This window comes from Ceratotherium simum, chromosome 5, assembly GCF_057802395.1.
Source record: "Ceratotherium simum simum isolate JZ-2026a chromosome 5, ASM5780239v1, whole genome shotgun sequence".
Classification (NCBI taxonomy): domain Eukaryota; kingdom Metazoa; phylum Chordata; class Mammalia; order Perissodactyla; family Rhinocerotidae; genus Ceratotherium; species Ceratotherium simum.
Window position 1 is genome coordinate 77,569,162 of NC_141904.1, and position 22,491 is coordinate 77,591,652.

Consider the following 22,491-nt stretch of genomic DNA (forward strand, 5'->3'; position numbering starts at 1 on the left):
GTGGTGAATTGGAAAGTTTTCTCAAACGTCATAATATATGTATTGTTTTTGAACCAGGAAAAAAAAACCAAAAGAGACGAAAGACAATAATCTGTTTGTCTAGCTCAATAATTAATGAATAAAGCATAATTAATGACTCAGGAATTTGCAGTACTTCTGGGTTATCAGGGTGAAGATCAATTTTATAGTCAAGTTGAAGTAACAGAAGGGATAGAACAGAGCTTGAAAACTCAAATGCTTACACAAGGACCAAGCAAGTAATATAAATAGCAGGAACAAAATTCCTGTCTGTAGAAGATAACCAATAAGCACTACTCAATTCCGGCTAATTGCTGCCATGCAAGAAAAAAAAAAGCCCTAGTGTTACCAAATTCTCCCACTTTGTTGTTGTTGTTGTTGTTGTTCCTTCAAGAGAAGCTAGAAACTTATGTCTAAGTGTGAAATCTCCCAATTTAAAAATTTTCAATTAAACAGACATTTTCAAAACATGTAGGCCAATCTATATGACTATGAGCCTAACTTGGCCTTGTAGGGGAGGAAGAAATTTTCCTCTTCCCTTCTAAGTTCTTCCGGCTGGTCTAAGAATTAAATTGACGTGAGAAAGAATAACAGGAGAAAAATCAAACAAAGTTTAATAATATATATACATGAAAGAAACCCAGGAAAACTGAGTAACTCCAAAATGGCCAAAGCTACCACCTTAAATACCACCTTCAGCTAAAGACAAAAGAGGATGTTGGGGCTAGTGGTTTGGGACTTCAAAGGGGAGGAAGGCAATTCACGTGGAGATGGAAAAGCAAATGTTTAGTAAACAAATGTTTGCCGTGCCTGGCAGAGACAATGGGACATGGAAAGGACTTAGATCAAAGGGGCCTTGCTAGGTTCCTCCCTGTCTACCCCACCTAGTCCATATTATATTATAGTTATCTGTGGTGATAGCTCCTTCCCAGAACAGACCTTCTATCTTAAATTCTTTTAGGCAGTCAGGGGGAAGGTCAAAGATTCTTCCTGAGTCTTTTGTTCTCAAAAATAATTAGCCCCAAATAATCAAGCCAAAGAGACACATTTTGGGGTGGCACATTCCACTCCCCTACAACCTTTTGGTTACCAGTGTAGCCCCGGTTATCAGAAATTGAGTTGAATCTGGGTTGTACTTAGATCATATTCTTGATTTGTAGGACAGTGCTGGGAAGATAGTAAGCTTCCACAGACAGAGTTCAATATCGATAGAGACTTAAGGTTCACTAACCTGTAGGCAGATTAATGCTGCACCCTCCCCAAAGATGTCCATGACCTAATCCCAAGAACCTGTGAATATGTTACCTTACATAGCAGAAGGGACTTTGCAGATGTGATTAAGGTTAAGGACCTTGAGATGGGGAGATTATCCTAGTGGGCTTAATATAATCACATGAGTCCTTAAAAACAGAAGAGAAAGGCAGAAGAGTAGTAGGTCAGAGAGACAGGATGGAGGACTTGACCTGCTGCTGCTGGCTTTGAAGACGGAAGAAGGAGGCCACAAACCAAGAAACACAGTGGCCTCTAGAAGCTAGAAAAGGGAAATGTCAACTGAGGAAAAATCACTACAATTTAAACAGCAGATATCTATTTGGGCAATTAGAATTGCAATTCGGAGGATACAGATTAAGGTAGAAAAACAAAACATGTTCTGATTACAGGAGAGGGGCTTAGGGTTTTTATGGGAAAAAGGGAGGATGAGGTGAGTTGTATTAAAGAAGAGTTCACTGGTGCTAGATGAGGTAAGGCTAGGTTTGTACTTCATAGATTGGCTTGAGATTCAGTCATCAGGCAACAGGCTAGACTTGTACTTCACTGATTGGTTCAGTTTTATCAGTCCTTACAAATAGGATATTCTTGTCCTTACTGACTTCTTGGAATTTCGGTGGTTTGGTTCAGTTTGGAAGATAAAGAAAACAAGACATGCAAGGTAATTCCTCTGAAATAGCTGTGTTGGCTCTATTTTAATATGGTTCCACTCATGTCATATTTCGCACAAGGAACCACGGTCTCCCCTAGAGCCTTCAGAAAGGAAAACAGCCCTGGTGACACCTTGATTTTAGCTCAATGAGATCCATATTGGACTTCTGATTTATAGAACTATAAGATAATAAATTTATATTGTTTAAGCCATTAAGTTTATGATCATTTGTTAGAGCAACAATAACAAACTAATACACTGACCCTAGTTTGACATTTTACAGATTGGGAAACTAAGGGCCACAAAGTGTAAAGACAAAGCTAGGAGGAAAACATGTCTCAAGAGTCCCAGGCTAGTGATCCTCCCACTGTACCAGCTTACCTTGATTGCTTTTGTGTTTGCCTTTATGTGATTTTCTCAAAAGGGCAGAATGAATAACATGCAAAAAAAAAGGAGAGAGAGAGACAGAGAGAAACACTCTGTTTAACTAGGACTTATTAGAGTAGTAACATTTGGTTTGGGATTCAGAGCTAGATAAGAGGACCAGTGAAGGGAAGAAAGAGATATATTTCATTTAAAAATGCAAAGCCCCTCCAATATATAATCAGTCTATCTTTTTATTGTTACTTAAATGCCTGCCTTTGATCCTTTGCTGTCTAATCTGTTTGGAATTTGCAGAAATTAAAACAGCTTGGGCATGGTTGTATGTCTTGCTGTCTCTAGAGGATTTGTAAGGATCTGTTAGCCCACGGATTATGCACGTTTTCTGTTGGCTTGGGTGTCAACCATCTGCAGTATAACTGGAGCTGTGATATGCCTGCGGAGATCATGATTGCAATCACAGCTCGACAGCAAGAATGATGCCCGAGTCAGCAGTGTGAAGAACATCAGAGCTCAAGCCTGCTTGGAAAAATCTGTCCACTTGCACTTCTGCTTCCCCTTCTGGTGTGTAGTAGAAGAGCAGCCTCAGTGCCAGACAGAGACTTCTCCCAAAGGTGCCACAATTAGCGCCTGTGCTACTGGCACTTGAGCACTGATGCAGAGAGAGAGCTGGTGGGACAGGAGATATTTTTACCCTTTGGTCCAAAAAGTCTGCAACAAGTATCCCACTCCATTTCTGTAAACAGCCTACAGGTTGTCCTTTCCGGCTGTCCTTGATGTTTATTTTAGCCACATTATACTAGAAAAAATATTCTGGGATGAGAACAAAGGGAAGAAAATCAAGCACATAACTTAGTCTGTCCCTCTTCTCATAAAAATGGTCAAAACTGACCACATCTCCAATCTTCTCTCTGCACTCAGAGCTGCTATAAGCACAAGTAGGTCTACCATATATCTCACCCCAGGCAGACAGCTGAAAAGTGGGGTAGCCACCCCTCTTTTCCTAAAAACTGACCTTAAGGGTACCTGGAAGTGCCTTTTCCTCAGCCCAGGAACATATAACAAAGCAATCCTAGCCATTCTTCAAAGCTCATTATAAACACCGTCTCCAACATTACAACTTTCCAAACCACTTCAGTTCCCAGTAACGTTCCTCCTCCTCTGAGTTCAAACTCTAACGCCTCGAGTATTTCTCTATGTGCGTTCATCAGTGACAGAAATATAGTTCAAAGTGGCCAAAGCAAAAAAGAAAATTATTGGCAGACACAACTAAAAAATATCCATGACTATAATGCCAATTTCCAGTATGGCTGGTAGTCAAGCAAGGTCATCAGAACTCTCTCTCTCTCTCTGGCTCTTCGTTCTGCTCTCCTGCCAGGTGGCCTCATTCTTACCCAAGTGGTAGCAAGATGGCTAACAGCAGCTTTAGGCTTATATTCTATTTCCTCAGCAACTCCAGTGGAAAAGCATACTTCTTTTCCAAAAGTTCCAACAAAAGTCATAGAATTAAGTCTGTGGTTCTGAATGGTCTGGCTTGACTACATGCCCATCCCTAAGCCAATCATCATAACCAGGATGATGCAACTGCCCATTTGGCCATGCCAGGATCTTTCCAGATGTAGCAATAGGTCAGTTCCACCCAATCACCTGGTCCAACAGTACTTTGTTTCTCCATGGAAAATCAGCCTGCTACTCAAGGAAGAAAAGGGAATGAATACCAGGTTGGCAAAAACAATCAAAATCCAACTTGGCCTTAACCCAGGGCCACGGCGATGGCAATAGCTCTATGAGAAGGGGGCCAGTAGGTGTGTTTTCCCATCTGTTTCCAAACTTTCTGTAATGCTATTATATTGCATTTATTTTTTAAATGACAGTGGAAGGCATGGAGTAAAGGAAAAGAAAAGCGATGCAAAGTTTTAAATAAATGTGGATATGATAACATAAAGGTCAAGGATTTCCTTCAGAATAAGAGAATCTCCCATTCGTAATAGATGGTATCCTTTTTCAAGTCTCTCCATGTATATTATCTCATTTGATCACTTTAAAAGTCACTCCTGAAGATTACTAAATAAGACAAATGACATCATGAATTAGTCTTTCAAATGATTTCTGCTTCACTAAAATGTATTGCTCTGAAACCAAGAGCATGACTCCAAAATAATTTGAGGAAAAGGTGTCTGATGTTTTCTAAAAAGCAAAGAAAAAAATATTTCAATTGGTTCCAAACTCTATGGTGAGAGATCTAGTACTATAAAATTCCTTAGTCTAGCAGATTCAAGACCCTCCTTGATCCAGCCCCAAACTGTCTCTCTAGCTTTGTCTCCTAGTACACCCAACCATGTACCCCATGCTCATCAACACTGGCCCATTTCCATTCCAGCAACCCACCAAGTGCTCTCACGACTCCTGTCTTCTTCCACTCAGCTCACTGACTGAGAAACAGCCTCAGTCTATTCTTTGCCTATGAAATCCTTTTCATCTTTAAAGACCCCACTCACACACCACATTTTCGAGGTAACATTCCCTCATCCCCTTATTAAGTTCTCTGAGTTCTCAAGGCATATTATGAACACTCCTCTCTGATCCTTATTTCATTCTGTTTTATGTTATAGTTAGTTATGTGCTCTTAGGGGGTAAAGCTGTGTCATTTTCTACATATTTATAATCCCTTTCCCACCCTGAAGATTGCAATTGAATTGCTAACTTTATTTATTTTATCATTCAATGATAGAAGACCCAAAGGAAAGATAGAGTTGATCCTCTAAAAATCTCAGGAAAATATATATCAAATCTTTAGTATTATGCACAGAACCCTTTCCCAGAGAATTCTGTCATTTTATTTCCTTCTCCTAATGGCAAAAGAGAAGAAAATGGTTATGAACCCTACCAAATAGGAAACAAAGGTCTAACAATGAAACTGAGCTCTCCTCACTAAGATCTGACTTCAGCAATCCTCTGAAATAGGGAGCAGAGTTAAAAATAAAGCTCTCACCCAAAAGGCAGCCAGGACACAACCCAGTTACTTACGCTGAGCCAGCGCTTTCCAGAGCCACTTCCCAGGCGGTTAAATACAGCCATGCACAATACTCTAGGCCAGAGCCTGAGCTAATTAGCGAGCCTCTGGAAAGGAACAACGAGGCTTTTAATCAAAGAGCCACCAGAAACCACAGCATTGGTATTAAGCCTCTTCAAAATGCCAGAGTCCCTTTCCTGTCATCAAGCATTACTACACTAACAAACATAGAAAAAGGGAGTTTGGGGTAACGAAAATTTGGTGAGCCATAAATGTTTTTCTGATTTACAGCATCAGAACACTTTTTTATAAAGAAAAAACAGCAGGTAAAGGCACACATTTTATTTTTCCATAGATGTGACTTGCAAACGTCTAATTGAGCTGCCCTTTGACTACCTTTAAAGTGCTTTTATTCTGATAGAAATAACACCCTGTTTAGGTTTTCCATCAAGCTTGGTTAATTGAGTGATAAAATGGATACTGTTACGAAGTACATCATAAGAAACTAGGTTCATTGTAAATGGTAGGGGTACATCAGGGAAGAAGAGCCCTCACTTTCAAACTGTAAAAGTGATACTTAACCAATATCAGACATCATTACTGCAGCAATTTCTAACACACCAGACCCCAGCTCTCATCAATTAATATATAGGACAAAAATGTGTCCTCTGTACCTGGCAGGAGCAGGGAGAACCCTGGTTGCACTAATTTTTTTGTTACTTTTGAATTCCTGCTTGTGTTTTCAGAGAATCTCAGGGCTATCTTAAAGATAATCTAGCCAAGGGGCCGGCCTGGTGGTGCAAGCGATTCAGTGCACGCGCTCCGCCGTGACGGCTCAGGGTTCACAGGTTCAGATCCCGAGCGCGCACCGACGCACCGCTTGGCAAGCCATACTGTGGCGGTGTCCCATATAAAAGCGGAGGAAGATGGGCATGGATGTTAGCCCAGGGCCAGTCTTCCTCAGCAAAAAAAAAAAAGAGGAGGATTAGCAGATGTTAGCACAAGGCTGATCTTCCTCACAAAAAAAAAAAAAAAAGATAATCTAGCCAAACCTTTAGCCAGAGATCACAAACTTGTGGGCCACATTTTTGTTCCTTTAAAATTTCTATAGTTATATTTATAACAGTGACTTTGAGTGTGGTTTGTCAATTTTTTTTTCTGGCAATAATGATTATGATTCCTCATATATAAATAACATTTTATAGTGTACAAAACGCTTTTTCACAAATGACATTTAAAATCTCATAGTGGTGTCTCTGTTAATTGCCCCAAGCTTACCTACTCCCCAAATTACAGTATTTTGTAATACATATATATTTAAGTCTTCCCAATTTATTTTTAAGTAATAAAATATGACCTTTTTCTTTTAAAGAATGAAAGAATTATAGGGTCATATTTCAGAAATCTAAGTGCTTAACTAGTCCATTATTAGCAACATGCACATATAAAAGTATACATTACAATGTATTGGAACTACAGAATTGCAAATTTTCAAGCCTTAAATACAGAAATGTAATTTTTTTTTCTTTTTTTTGTGAGGAGATTAGCCCTGTGCTAACATCTGCCAATTCTCCTCTTTTTTTGCTGAGGAAGACTGGCCCTGGGCTAACATTTGTGCCCATCTTCCTCCACTTTATATGGGACACCGCCACAGCATAGCTTGCCAAGCAGTGCATTGGTGCGCACCCAGGATCCGAACCGGTGAACCCTGGGCCACCGCAGTGGAGCACGCGCACTTAACCACTTGCGCCAATGGGCCAGCCCCCAGAAATGTAATTTTAATTTAGTTTAGTCATGAATCATAATTAAAAGATGTTTAGTAGAGACATGAAAACATAAGGTAATTTTAACAAAAGTGCCAAATTTCAAATTAGTTGGTATATGCAGAAGATAAGGCAGCACTAACAGGGAAGAGGAGAGGAGATAAAGGCCAGAGCAGGGGAAGGAAGAAGGAATGGGGGAAGTAGTCATTCTGACAATCAAAAATTCAAGTTTCCCAAAGCCCAACAGTCATGGCCAAAGGCAAAATAGGAAAATTCTTTCTGTGGAATAATTTTGGAAGCCATGAAGAAACTAACAAAGACACTCCATGAGATCCTTCCATCCGACCAGTTAATGCCAGTCAGAATGAATCCCTTCTGTTTGAGCATTTGGCCCTACTAAATTTTCATCCTCTTGGGGATGGAGTGGGAATCATAGGGTGCATAATATTCATAATACAAGCTGCTCTTAGTTATCTACACTCTGTGTAAATGACAGTCTAAAAGAGGGAAGTTTTTGAAGGTGAAGAGCTGATGATGAAGTACTGATACCACATATTAAGTGAGTGTTATGTGCTAAGCATTTTATAGCTAACATCTCATTTAATCCTCACACTGATGCTATGAGACAGGTATTTTTAATCACATTTTATATATAAGGAAACCAAAGCTCAGCAAAGCTAGATCATTTACCCAAGGTTCAGAGGGAACAAATGAAGAAACGGGTCAGAGGTGGGCCATCAGGAAAGCTAAATTTATGCTAAACTAAGGCTGAGTCAATGGCTTTGGGCTCCTTAAAAAGAAGCCTCATTATTGAAAGAATTAATCATTGAAGTATGACTGACACTGTAGGTGAGAAAGTGGCTCCAGGTCTGAAGCTAGAAGAAAACAAACAGGGAGACCAACAGAAAAAAGGTCTCTCTCTCTTCTCTTCTCTTTTCTTCCTCTCTCTCTCTTTTTCTCTCTCTCACCTTTGTCTCATACATACACCACTTAAACTCAAAGCACATTGATAAAGTGAAAACTCAAACCATCTAATAAGCAATGCATTTATAATTACACTTCATAATTCTTTAGGATTCTGCCACAACAAGGGTACATATTTGCAGAGAAAAAGGGAATTGAGTGTAGGGGGAATTTTAATTCATGGCAAGAAGAAGGTCATCAAAAAATAAATGGCACTGAACTTTGTCTCGGATTTGAACAAAGGACACCAGCACGTGGGAAGCTTCCTAAATATAACTGGTATTAAAAATTAGTCAGGTCCAGGGGCCGGCCGCGTGGCTTAGTGGTTAAGTGCACACGCTCCACTACTGGCAGCCCGGGTTCAGATCCCAGGCACGCACTGACACACCACTTGTCCGGCCATGCTGAGGCAGCGTCCCACATACAGCAAGTAGAAGGATGTGCAACTACGACATACAACTATCTACTGGGGCTTTGGGGAGAAAAAGGGAAAAAAGGGACGGGGATTGGCAATAGATGTTAGCTCAGGGCCAGTCTTCCTCAGCAAAAAGAGGAGGATTGGCATGGATGTTAGCTCAGGGCTGATCTTCCTCACACACACACACAAAAAATTAATCAGGTCGGTAGCAGGATAGTTCCTAGCTTTGCCAAGCAATGATGTTAGATAATTTAATATTAATATTAACAAAGATGAAGGGAGTAGTTATTTGATTTTCACTTGGTTAAGAACTTCCCTAGATGATTTTACATTCTTTTTTTTTTTTTTTGCTGGGAAAGATTTGCCCTGAGGTAACATCTATTGCCAATCTTCTTCCTTTTTTTTTCCCCTCCCCAAAGCCTCAGTACATAGTTGTATATTCTAGTTGTAAGTCTTTCTAGTTCTTCTATGTGAGCCACTACCACAACATGGCAACTGACAGATGAGGGGTGTGGTTCCACATCCGGGAGCGGAACCCAGGTCACCGAAGCAGAGTGCGCAGAACTTTAACCACTAGGCCATCAGACTGGCTCGGTTGTACATGCTTAAACAAGCATTTCACCCAGGAGAAGGGTTTTGGACACCACAAAGTAAAACCAAATCATGCAAAATGGAAACTGGTCAACTGAATCTGACCACTAATTATGCAATTGTCAAGATAGCAAATAGAAAATATTTTTAAATCTGAATAGTTACACATATCAAAAATATTGATAACAGTAGTATCAAAAAATGACTGGAAATACAGAAGAAGAAAACAAGTCCTGGAATATCCCAAACTCAAAGTCACTGAAAATATCATAGCCTGATACACCGATGCTAACATCCATCACCAATCACATCCATGAGGATCTCTGTAGTGTTTTTCATTATGAAAAAATACTTTTAACTCCCTGAAAAACTAGAACTAACCCAAGTCCTATAATAGAAGAAGGGGAGCAGGGTATAGTGAAAAAAGCATTCCACCGAATTTTAGTCCTGGATCTCCTCGGTGCTCTTGAACCAACCACTCCGAGTGTTTCATGCCATTATTTCCACCTACAAAATAAGGAAGTTGAACTAGATAAACTCTGAAGTCTAACATTCTCTGATTTTATAATTCACTCTTGACTGGATTAAAAAAATCCACTTGGTTCAAATGCTTCTATACCATCAATTGAAACATTAATTAATTAAAAATGAAAACCACAGCCTATGCTCAGAAGTGTCCTTAAAAAAGGAGTTCCTTAGAATTCTGCTTTTTTTTTTTGGAACATACTAAATGAAGTTTACTCCTACATATCCTACAGATCTCTCAGGATAATATAACAAAAAAATTTTTTTTGGAGAACAAAGTGCTGGGAATTTCTGTGATAATTAAATTCTCCTTTATTCTCACCACATGGCTGCTAGTTTAACTGGCATCTCACTGCCCTCTCTTGGTAAATACTGAGATAACAGAAGCTGATTTCTATGCAGGGATTGGAATTTGACTTCAGGCTTCAAGAAAATACTCTGATTCTTGCCAGTAGAGGGATCTACTTAATAAGACAAGTGTAAATGTAATCTACAATATTTTAAAGGTAGCAATTTATTGCTTTCAAGGCTGGTTTCCTCCAAGAGCCAACTCAGAGATGGAGAGTAATGTGCAGAAAGTTTATTAGAGAGTGTTCTGGGATCGATCTTTCTTCTAGAGGAAGGGAAGAAAGAACGCAGGGGTCAGACTGCAATGCAGTTCCAACAAGGGCCTTAATCAACCTCAAAGCTCTGAAGCTGGATGGCACCATCAGAATTATCCTGAGTTGGTGCAAGAAGATCATGCCTTCACAGCCTCACATCAACCACTCATTGGATACCGACTGTCCCCGGGGAAGAGCCCATGGTCATGAATGAGGTGACTCTTTAACCAAGGGCAGTTTCTGAAGAGGGCTGACACCCGAGGACTGTCAGTTGGCAATGCTCCTGGAAGCTGAAGGGATAAGATCTCTCAGTCCTAAAGGAGAATCTGGTTGTACCATGACAGTATCTGCTACATAACTACTCTATACTGCCATGAATAATTTTCTGTTTCTTAACAAACATGGTGCAACTAATCTTGCAAAAATTACAAAAATCAAAGGTAGTAAATACAGGAAATAGTGCAGCCACTTTGGAAAGCCGTTTGGTAGTTTCTTGAAAAAGTAAACATAGGAAAAGATGGTGACGTAGGAAGATCTTGAATTAACATCCTTCCATAAACACACTGAATCTACAGCTACTGTAAATATGGAACAATTTCCTCTGAAAAAAACCTAAAGGCTGGCCGAGCAATGACTACATATGGGCAAACAAGAAGAAAACCACATTGAAGTGGGTAGGAGAGTCTGGGACACAAGCTCACCCTAAACTCCACTGCAGGTGTGGCGACCCACAATCAGAAGGGAGCTCAAATCGGAGCTTCTCCCTGAGGAGTGAAGGGTTTGAACCTCACACTGGGCACCCCAACTTTTCTTTTTAATAAATTTTTTATTTTAGAATAGTTTTAGATTTACAGAAAAATTGTCAAGATAGTAGAGAGTCCCCATATATCCATTTTCTTCTATTATTATCTTACATAAGAAGGGTATATTTATCACAATTAATGAATCAATATTAATACATTCTTATTAACATTCTTATTAAAGCCCACTCTTTATTCAAATTTCCTTAATTATTACTTAATGTCCTTTCTCTGTTCAAGGATCTCATCCAACATTATATTTATTTTATTTGATTATTTTATTGAGGTCACATTGGTTTATAACATTATGTAAATTTCAGGTGTACATCATTACATTTCATCTTCTGTATAGACTGCATTCACCATCGAAAGTCTAGTTTCCATCCATCCCCAAACATATGTGCCCCTTTACCCCTTTCACCTTCCCCTACCCCCTTCCCCTCTGGTTGCGACCAATCTGTTTTCTGTATCTATGTGTTTGTTTGTTTATCTTCCATACATGAGTGAAATCGTTTGGTATCTGTCTTTCTCTGTCTGACTTATTTCACTTAGCAAAATACCCTCAAGGTCCATCCATGTTGTCACAAATGGCATGATTTTGTCTTTTTTGTGGCTGAGTAGTATCTTCTTTATCCATTCATCTGTGGATGGGCAATTAGGTTGCTTCTAAGTCTTGGCTATTGTGAATAATGCTGCAATGAACATAAGGGTGCAGACACCTTTTCAAATTAGTGTTTTCATGTTCTTTGGATAAATACTCAGAAGTGGAATAGCTGGATCATATGGTATTTCTATTTGTAGTTTTTTTAAGAACCTCCATACTGTTTTCCATAGTGGCTGCACCAATTTACATTCCCACCAACAGTGCACAAGGGTTACCTTTTTTCCATATCTTCACCAACATTTGCTATTTCTTGTCTTTTTAATAATAGCCATTCTAACAGGTGTAAGGTGATATCTCATGTGGTTTTGATTTGCATTTCCCTGATGATTAATTATGTTGAGCACTTTTTCACGCACCTGTTGGCCATCTGTGTGTCTTCTTTGGAAAAATGTCTATTCAGACCCTCTCCCCATTTTTAAATCAGTGTTTGGTTTTTTTGCTATTGAGTTGTATAAGTCCTTTATATATTTTGGTTACTAATGTCTTATCAAATATATGATTTGCAAATATTTTCTCCCATTCAGTAGATTGCCTTTTCAATTTGCTGATGGTTTCCTTCACTATGCAAAAGCTTTTTAGTTTGATGTAGTTTCATTTATTTTTGCTTTTGTTGCTTTTGTTTCTGGTATCAGATTCAAAAAAATCATCATCAAGATTGATGTCAAGCAGCTTACCACCTGTGTTTTCTTCTAGGAGTTTTATGGTTTCAGGTCTTACATTCAAGATTTTAATCCATTTTGAGTTAATTTTTGCGTATGGGGTAAGATAGTGGTCCAGTTTCACACTTTAGCATGTGGCTATCCAGTTTTCCCAGCACTACTGAAGAGACTGTTTTTTCCTCATTGTATATTCTTGGCTCCTTTGTTGTAAATTAATTGACATATATGGATAGGTTTATTTCTGGGATCTCTCTCATGTTCCATTGGTCTATGTGTTTGTTTTTACACCAATACCATACTGTTTTTGATTACTATAGCTTTGTAATATAGTTTGAAATCAGAGAGCATGATGCATTCAGCTTTGTTCTTCTCTCTCAAGATTGCTTTGGCTATTCGGGATGTTTTGTAGTTCCATACAAATTTTAGGATTGTGTGTTCTATTTCTGTGAAAAATGTCGTTGGAATTTTGATAGGAATTGCATTGAATCTGTAGATTGCTTTGGGACATATGGACATTTTAACAGTATTAATTCTTCCAATCCATGAGCATGGAATATCTTTTCACCTATTTGTGTCTTCTTCAATTTCTTTCATTAATGTCTTATAGTTTTTAGTGCACAGGTCTTTTATCTCCTTGTTTAAATTTATTCCTGGGTAATTTATTCTTTTTGATACAATTGTAAGTGGGATTGTTTTCTTAATTTCTCTTTCTGGTAGTTCATTATTAGTGGATAGAAACACAACATATTTTTGTATACTGATTTTGTGTCCTGCAACTTAACTGAATTCTTTTACTAGTTCTAACAGTTTTTTGATGCAGTCTTTAGGGTTTTCTGTATACAATATTGTGTCATCTGCAGGAAGTGACGGTTTTACTTCTTCCCTTCCAATTTGGACTGATTTTATTTCTTTTTCTTGTCTAATTGCTCTGGCCAGGACTTCCAATACTACGATGAATCAAAAGTGGCATGAGTGGGCATTCTTGTCGTGTTCCAGATCTTAGAGGAAAAGCTTTTAGCTTTTCACTGTTGAGAATAATGTTAGCTATTGGCTCATCATATGTGGCCTATATTATGTTGAGGTATGTTCCCTATATACCCACTTTGTTGAGAGTTTTTATCAAAAATGGATGTTGAATTTTGTCAAATGATTTTTCTGCATTTATTGAGATGATCATTTTTATTCTTCATTTCATTAATGTAGTGCATCACATTGATTGATTTGTGGATGTTGAACTATCCTTGCATGCCTGGAATAAATCCCACTTGATGATGGTGTATGATTTGTTTAATGTACTGTTGAATTTGGTTTGCTAATATTTTGTTGAGGATTTTTACAGCTATCTTTATCAGGAATGTTGGCCTGTAAAATTTTTTTTTTGTGGCATCCTTGTCTGGCTTTGGTATCAGGATAATATTGGCCTCATAAAATGAGTTTGGAGATATTTCCTCTTCTTTGATTTTTGGGAAGAGTTTGAGAAGGATTGGTATTAATTCTTCTTTGAATGTTTGGTAGAGTTCACCAGTGAAGACTTCGGGTCCCAAACTTTTGTTTGTTGAGAGGTTTTTGATTACTAATTCAATCTCCTTACCAGTAATCTGTCTGTTCAGATTTTTTATTTCTTCATGATTCACTTTTGGTAGGTTGGATATTTCTAGGAATTTATCCATTTGTTCTAGGTTGTCCAATTTCTTGACATATAATTGTTCATAGTAGTCTTCTATGAGTCTTTGTGTTTCTGTGGTATCAGTTGTAACATCTCCTCTATCATTTCTGATCTTATTTATTTGAATCCTCTCTCTTTTTTTCTTGGTGAGTCTAAATAAAGGTTTGTAAATTTTGTGTATCTTTTCAAAGAACCAGCTTTTAGTTTCCTTCATCTTTTCTTGCCTTTTTAGTCTATATTTCATGTATTTCTGCTCTGATCTTTGTTATCTCCCTCCTTCTACTAACTTTGGGCTTTGTTTGTTCTTTTTTTTCCTAGTTCCCTGAGGTGTACAGTTAGGTTGTTTATTTGAGATTTTTCTTGTTTCTCGATGTAGGCAAGAAACTTCCCTCTTAGACTGCTTTTGCTGCATCCCATAAGTTTTCGTATGTTGTATTTCCATTTTGATGTGTCTCAAGATATTTTTTTATTTCTCCTTCGATTTCTTATTTGACTCCTTGGTTGTTCAGTAGCATTTTGTTTAATCTCCACATATTTGTGAATTTTCCAGTTTTTTTCTTGTAATTGATTTCTAGTTTCGTACCATTGTGGCTGGAAAAGATGCTTGATATGATTTCAATCCCTGTAAATTTATTAAGACTTGTTTTGTGGACTAATATACATATCTATCCTGGATAATGTTCCATGTGCACTTGAGAAGAATTTGTATTCTGTTGCTTTTGGATGGAATGTTCTGTATATATCTATTAATTCCTTCTGGTCTCGTGTCATTTAAGGTGAAGTTTCCTCATTGATCTGTTTGGATGATCTATTCATTGATATAAGTGGGGTATTAAAGTCCCCTACTATTATTGTATTGCTGTCTGTTTCTCCCTTTAGGTCTGTTAATATTTGACTTACATATTTAGGTGCTCCTATGTTGGGTGCATAAATATTTACAAATGTTATATCCCTCTTGTTGGACTGACCCCTTTATCACTATGTAATGCCCTTTGTTGTCTCTTACTACATTCTTTGTTTTAGTCTTTTTTTTTCCTAATATAAATATAGCTACTCAAGTTTTCTTTTGTATTCCATTTGCATGGAATATCTTTTTCCATCCCTTCACTTTCAGTCTGTATGTGTCCTTACATCTGAAGTGAGTCTCTTGTAGGCGACATATAGATAGATCTTACTTTTTTATCTATTCAGCCACTCTATGCCTTTTTGATTGAAGAATTTTTCCATTTACTTTTAAAGTAATTATTGATAGGTATGTATTTATTGCCATTTTGTTAATTGTTTTCTGGCTGTTTTGTAGTTCTTCTTCTTCTTTCTTCTTCTCTTGCTCTATTCCTTTGTGGTTTGATGACTTTCTTTAGTGGTATGCTTAGATTCTTTTCTCTTTATCTTTTGCGTATCTACTATAGGATTTTGTTTTGTGGTTATCAAGAGGCTTACATAAAACAAATTATATCTATAACAGTCTATTTTAATACAGTAACAACATAAGTTTGATAGCATTCTAAAGCTCTACATTTTTAGTCTCCTCCTCCACATTTTATGTTTTTGATGTCACATTTTACATCTTTTTGTCATGTATATTTCTTAACTAATTATTGTAGGTACAATTATTTTTACTGCTTTTATTTTTTAACTTTCATACTAGCTTTATAAGTGATTAATCCACTACCTTTACTATATATTTACCTTTCTGGTGAGATTTATTCTTTCATATTTTTTCTAGTTACTAATTAGCACCTTTTCTTTTCACCTTAAAGAAGTCCCTTTAACATTTCTTGTAAGGCCATTTTAGTGATAATGAAATCCTTTAGCTTTTGCTTGTTTGGAAAACTCTCTCTCATTCAATTATGAATGAGAACTTTGCCAGGTAGCATGTTCTTGATTGGAAGTTTTTTTCGTTTCAGCACTTTGAATATACCATGCTCCCTTCTGGCCTCCAAAGTTTCTGTTGAAAAATCTGCTGACAGTCTTATGGGGGTTCCCTTGAACATTACAAGTTGTTTTTCTCTTGTTGCTTTTAATATTCTTTCCTTGTCTTTAACTTTACACATTTTAATTATAATGTGTCTTGGTGTGAGTCTCTTTGGATTCACCTTATTTGGAATCCTCTAGGCTTCCTGGATCTAGACGTCTATTTCCTTCCCTTGATTAAGGAAGTTTTCAGTCATTATTTCTTCAAATAATTTTTCTGCCCCTTTCTCTCTCTCTTCTCATTTTGGGACACCTGTAATGTGAATGTTAGTCTGCTTGATATTGTCCCATAAGTCCTTTAAGCTATCCTCACTTTTTTAAATTCTTTTTTCTTTTTGCTGCTCTGATTGGGGGAGTTCCTCTGCCTTGTCTTTGAGTTCACTGATCTTTTCTTCTGCTTCATCTACTCTGCTGTTGAACCCCTCTAGTGTATTTTTCATTTCAGTTCTTGTATTCTTCAGCTCTGTCTCTTCTGTTTGGTACGTTCTTATATTTTCTACCTCTTTGTTGAAGTTCTCTCTGTGTCCATCCATTCTTCTCCTGAGTTTGGTGAGCATCTTTATGATTGTTACTTTGAACTCTTTACCAGCTAAAATACTCATCTCTGTTTCATTAAGCTCTTTTTCTGAGGGTTTGTCTTGTTTATTTGTTTGGGACATATTCTTCTATTTTTTCATTTTGCTTGACTCTCTGTATTTGTTTCTATGTGTTAGATGGAACAACCACCTCTCTCAGTCTTGAAATAGTGGCCTCATGTAGGACATGAAACTTGTTGTTGAACCCTGCCCTAATTCTTGGTTGTCTCTCAAACCTTTGTGATTGTCCAAGTAGCCTATAATATTTTTAATAGCTCCCAGCAGTTGAGGGTGTGCCAAGACCTGTCAGTGTCCCAAAGGGAGGGGTCTCAGTCAGCACCTAGATTCAGGCTAATTGGAAGCTAGACCCACAGGCAGCAGCTTTGAAAGTACGCAAATATATACAGTCCTTTGGGACCACAAGTGTAAGCCTCACTGGCCACCAGAGCCATGTGACCTAGAGCTGTCCCCTGGATGGCAATCACAAAAATTGCAGCTTGAGACAAGTGTATAAGCTCTTTTCTGGGAGGTACTGGTGAGCTGTAGTGAGAGAGAGGGAGAGTGCAAAGATGACGTCCACCAGCCTACGCTTCCTGAGAGCAGAGCTGTAGGCCCCTAGGTGTAGGCCCCTAGGTGCCAAACCTGAAACTTGCCCCTCAGGCTAAAGCCACAAGACAAGCAAATAGGCCAACAACATTTTTCACATAAATAGAACAAAGAATCCTAAAATTTATATGGAACAACAAAAGACCCCAAATAGACAAAGGAATCTTGAGAAAAAAAAAAACAAAGCTGGAAGTATCACACTCCCTGATTTCAAAATATACTACAAAGCTTTGTAACCAAAACAGCATGGTACCGGCACAAAAACAGACACACAGATCAATGGAACAGAATCGAGAGCCCAGAAATAAACCCACACATCTACGGAGAGGTAATTTTTGACAAGGGAGCCAAGAACATACAAAGGAGAAAGGGAAGTCCCTTCAATAAGTGGTGTTGGGAAAACTGGACAGCCACATGCAAAAGAATCAATGTAGACCATTATCTAACACCATACACAAAAATTAACTCAAAATGGATTAAAGACTTGAATGTAAGACCTGAAACCATGAAACTTCCAGAACAAAACATAGGCAGTATGCTCTTCCACATTGCTCTTAGCAGCATATTTTCTAGCACCATGTCTGACCAGGCAAGGGAAACAATAGAAAAAATAAACAAATGGGACTACATCAAACTAAAAAGTTTCTGCACGGCAAAGGAAACCACCAACAAAACAAAAAGACAACCTAACAATTGGGAGAAGATATTTGCAAACTATATATCTGATAAGGGGTTAATATCCAAAATATATAAAGAACTTACACATCTCAACAACAAAAAAAACTAACAACCTAATTAAAACTGGGCAAAAGATCTGAACAGACATTTTTCCAAAGAAGATATACAGATGGCCAACAGGCACATGAAAAGATGTTCAACATCACTAATTATCAGGGAAATGCAAATAAAAACTACAATGAGATATCACCTCACGCCCATTAGAATGGCTATAATTAACAAGACAGGAAACAACAAGTGTTGGAGAGGATGTGGAGAAAAGAGAACTCTAATATACTGCTTCGGGGAGTGCATACTGGTGCAGCCACTAGGGAAAACAGTATGGAGACTCCTCAAAAAATTGAGAGTAGAAATACCATATGAAGCAGCTATTCCACTGCTGAGTATCCAAAGAACATGGAAACATGAATGTGTAAAGATACATGCACCCCTATGTTCACTGCAGCATTATTCACTGCAGACTTGGAAGACTTGGAAGCAACCTAGGTGCCCATCAAGGGATGAATGGAAAAAGAAGATGTGGTATATATACACAATGGAATACTACTCAGGCATAAAAACGGATGAAATCCTGCCATTTTTGACCACATGGATGGACCTTCAGGGTATTATGCTAAACAAAATAAGTCAGAGGGAGAAAGTCAAATACCATATGATCTCACTCATAAATAGAAGATAAAAACAACAAATAATCACATAGAGACAGAGATTGCATTGGTGGTTACCAGAGGGGAAGGAGGGAGAGAGGAGGACAAAAGGGGTGATTAGGCACATGTGTATGGTGATGGATGGTAATTAGTCTTTGGGTGGTGAACATGATGCAATCTACATGGAGAGTGAAATAAAATGATGTACACCTGAAATTTATATAATGTTATAAACCAATGTGACCACAATAATAAATAAATAAATAATAAATAATTCTCCGCACTGCACATCCTTGTCATTATATTCTAGTCTCACTTTGTGCTGTGAGCAAGTAGAAAAAGAGCCTGTGAGCATGCTAGAATAATAGATACAGTAGAGATCTAGCCATTAGAATGACTTCAGCTGCAAGTACAGACTGATTCAATGTGTTGAAATAATTATATGTATTGTCTCCTATACAGGGAAGTTGAGAGGTAGAACAATTCCAAGTTTGTATGATCGGAGCTCCAGCTCCACTTCTCTGTGATTATCTTGCTTCTCCTCTTCTCTTTGTTGGCTTCATCCTTAGGCTTGTGGTAAAACAGAAAATAGTTCCAGATAGAACATACAAATAGGACAATGTGAAGAGGCAGAAAAGGGATGGTCTCTTCTGGTGTATCTTTCATAAGAACAAGAAAACCTATCCCAGAATGCCCCTTTCCACCCCAACAGACCTTCCCTGACATCTTATTGGCCAAAACAAACTACATGTTGCCCCTAAACCAATAACTAGCAAGTGATCCATTTGGAATCATGACTGGCTCAGTCTAATCAGGATCTACCTGCTGTAACTACCAATGGAGACAACTTCCTCTAATGCACATAGCTCTGGGGAGCAGGGGTGGACATTTGGACAAAATCAGAATTCTCTGAGGCAGAAGAGACAAGCAAAATGTTGGTTGGGAATACATCTAACATAGTTCCTTATATAAGAAGTCTATTGCTGAAATCAGCAAATGTCATCTAGCCAAGCACCTATGGTGTAAAGGTCAGAAGGAGCAGAAACAGCAGCTTCAGAACAAGAACAGAAAAAATCATATTGGTTTGTTTCTGCTCATGTCCTAGACTCCTAAGAGCATATGTATCCTTAAATATCTCCCAGGAAGCTAATTTCCCAAATCAGTTTCATTTCACTGTGGTTCTGGTTACCTTATACATGCCGAATAAAATATTTGAACTCTGATCTGTTGGGCTCCCAAGTTCATGGGTTCAAGCATGGGGCACTAATTTTTCCCAGATCTCAAATCCCCTGGTGAAATTCATTGACCAGGCTCAACATCATTCTCTGACAAGAGATTTGAAATGATCTTATACAGGAGACAACAAGGATGCTTAATTGCTGCAGGAATGGGCAGAACATACTATTTATTTCATTTCCTAAAACTGAGGCTATATGGCAGCACATTGTGAATACGCAAGTTGACGTAAATGAATAAATAGCCTGAAAAGCATTACATGACTCACCAAATAATAAATGTTTAAATGATTTCCCTAAATACTATTATTACATGAAAAAAATGTAACTATGTCTTTTACTATGAGAAATGAGAACTTTTAAGCATAATCAAAAATCAGTAGAGAGTGATGTCAGAATCATGGTGGCTGAGTTGTTCCCTTAGTCTCTTCCCCCTAAGTTACAACTAAATGGACATTTATTAACCAACAGAGGATTCCCTACAAAGCACAACAGGACGACTGAGAGATCCACATAGCCATACATGTGAAGATGGGGGGACTGGATCCCTGGGAAGCAGTGGAAAGAGGTGAGCAGATCCCTCCCCTCCCCAGCAGCGATTTAAGTCACAGGTCCTCACGCAGCAGCTGGCACGTGACTGAAAAAGGAGGCAAGGGAGAGCCAGGCCCATGTGTGAATGCTTTTGGAGTTGCAGCCCAGCCATGGGAGTGCCCACCATGCTGCATCAGCACCACCCATGAGAACGCTCTCCACCGAGTAGCGTGGGTTCAGAAAACACAGCTCCTGCCCCTACCCCACCCCCAGAGATGGCAGGTGGGATCTGTGACCTAATGCTTCTAGTAATGCCCCAGCAAAGGATCAGTTCATCAAACACCATGAAAAACTATAGTAACACTTCAGTGCAGAAGAAAAATGACAAGTCTCCAGAAACCAATCCTGAAGTCACAGAAATTTAAAATCTAAATGACAGAGAATTCAAAATAGTTGTCATAAAGAAACTCAACAAGTTACCAAAAAACTCAAAAAGACAGTTCAATGAGCTCAGGAATAAAATTAATGAGCAGAAGGAATACTTCACCAAAGAAATTGAAACTCTAAAAAAAAAACAAACAGAAATTCTGGAGATGAAGAGCACAATTAACGAGATAAAAAATAATCTAGAATCCTTAAATAATAAATCTGAAATTATAGAGGACAGAATTAGTGATTTAGACGATAGAAATATAGAAATGCTTCAGGTGGAGGAGGAGAGAGAACTAAGATGTTTAAAAAATGAATAAATTCTTCAACAAATATCCTACTCAACTAGAAAAGCAACATAAGGATTATAAGTACTCCAGAGAGAGAAGGGAGGGAGACAGGAGCAGAGAGCTTGTTCAAAGAGTAATAGCTGAGAACGTCCCAAACCTGGGGAAGGAACTGGACTTACAAGTACATGAAGCCAACAGAACTCCTTTTTAAATCAATACAAAAAGACCATCTCCAAGGCATATGATAGCAAAACTGGCAAAAGTCAATGACAAAGAAAAAATATTAAGGGCAGCAAGGCTGAAGAAAATAACCTACAAAGGAACCACTATCAGGCTTTCAGCGGATTTCTCAGCAGAAACTTCACAGGCTAGAAGAGAATGGAATGACATATTCAAAACATTAAAAGAAAACTTTCAGCCAAGAATACTCTATCCAGCAAAACTATACTTCACAGACAATGGAGAAATAAAAGATTTCCCAGATAAACAAAGGCTGAGGGAATTCATCACCACTAGACCTCCCTTACAAGAAGTGTTGAAGGACGCCCTCATACTTGAAACAAAAAAGCAAAGGTTTACAAAGCTTTGAGCAAGGAGATAAATAGAAAAAATCAGAAAATTGCAGCTCTCTAATAGAACAGGTTAGCAAACACTTAACTATAACATAAAAGATAAAGGGAAGGAAAGCATCAAAAGCAACTATAAACACTTCAATTTAGTCACAAACTCACAAAACAAAACAGAATAATTTGTGACAATAACTCAGAAGGGGAAGAGGAAAAGGATGGAATCTGCCTAGGCTAAGGGAGACAAGATGCTACTAGAAAATGGACTATCTCATCTACGAGATCTTTTATACAAATCTCTTGGTGACCACTAAACAAAAAAATCAGAGCAGAGCCACAATTCATAAAAAAAGAGAAAAGTGAGAAAACCATCACAGAAAACCACCAAACTGAAATAGCAGTCAGAAATACAAGGAAAGAGAAACAATGGAAATATAGAATAACTAGAAAACAAGAAATAAAATGGCAGTATTAAGCCCTCATATATCAATAATCACTCTAAATGTAAATGGATTGAATTCTCCAATCAAAAGACACAGAGTAGCTGGATGGATCAAAAAACAAGACCCAATAATATACTGACGCCAGGAAACACATCGCAGCTCTAAAGATAAACAGGCTCAGAGTGAAGGGATGTAAGATGATACTCTAAGAAAATGGCAAACAAAAGAAAGCAGGTGTTGTCATACTTATATCAGACAAAGCAGAGTTCAAGATAAGAAAGACAATGAGAGACAAAGAGGGGCAGTAAATAATGATAAAGGGGACAGTCCACCAAGAAGACATAACACTTACGAACATATATGCACCTAATACAGGAGCACCAAAGTATATAAAGCAACTATTAACTGACCTAAAGGGAGAAATTAACAGCAACACAATAATAGTAGGGGACCTCAACACCCCACTTACATCA

At 38.1% G+C, this 22,491-nt stretch overlaps 1 long non-coding RNA gene across 2 annotated transcripts in view; it reads right to left on the bottom strand.

Annotated features, from left to right (window-relative positions):
• The window catches only part of LOC147917093 (uncharacterized), a 91,892-nt gene that overhangs the window by 26,396 nt on the left and 43,005 nt on the right, over positions 1–22,491 (bottom strand). Inside the window, exon 3 of one of the 2 annotated variants that reach the window (XR_015552259.1) lies at positions 8,901–9,575. The exons of the other annotated variant lie outside the window; for it this stretch is intronic. This is a non-coding gene — a long non-coding RNA (uncharacterized LOC147917093). Of the gene's footprint in view, positions 1–8,900; positions 9,576–22,491 lie in introns of those variants that run through there. 2 annotated transcript variants of the gene reach the window in all.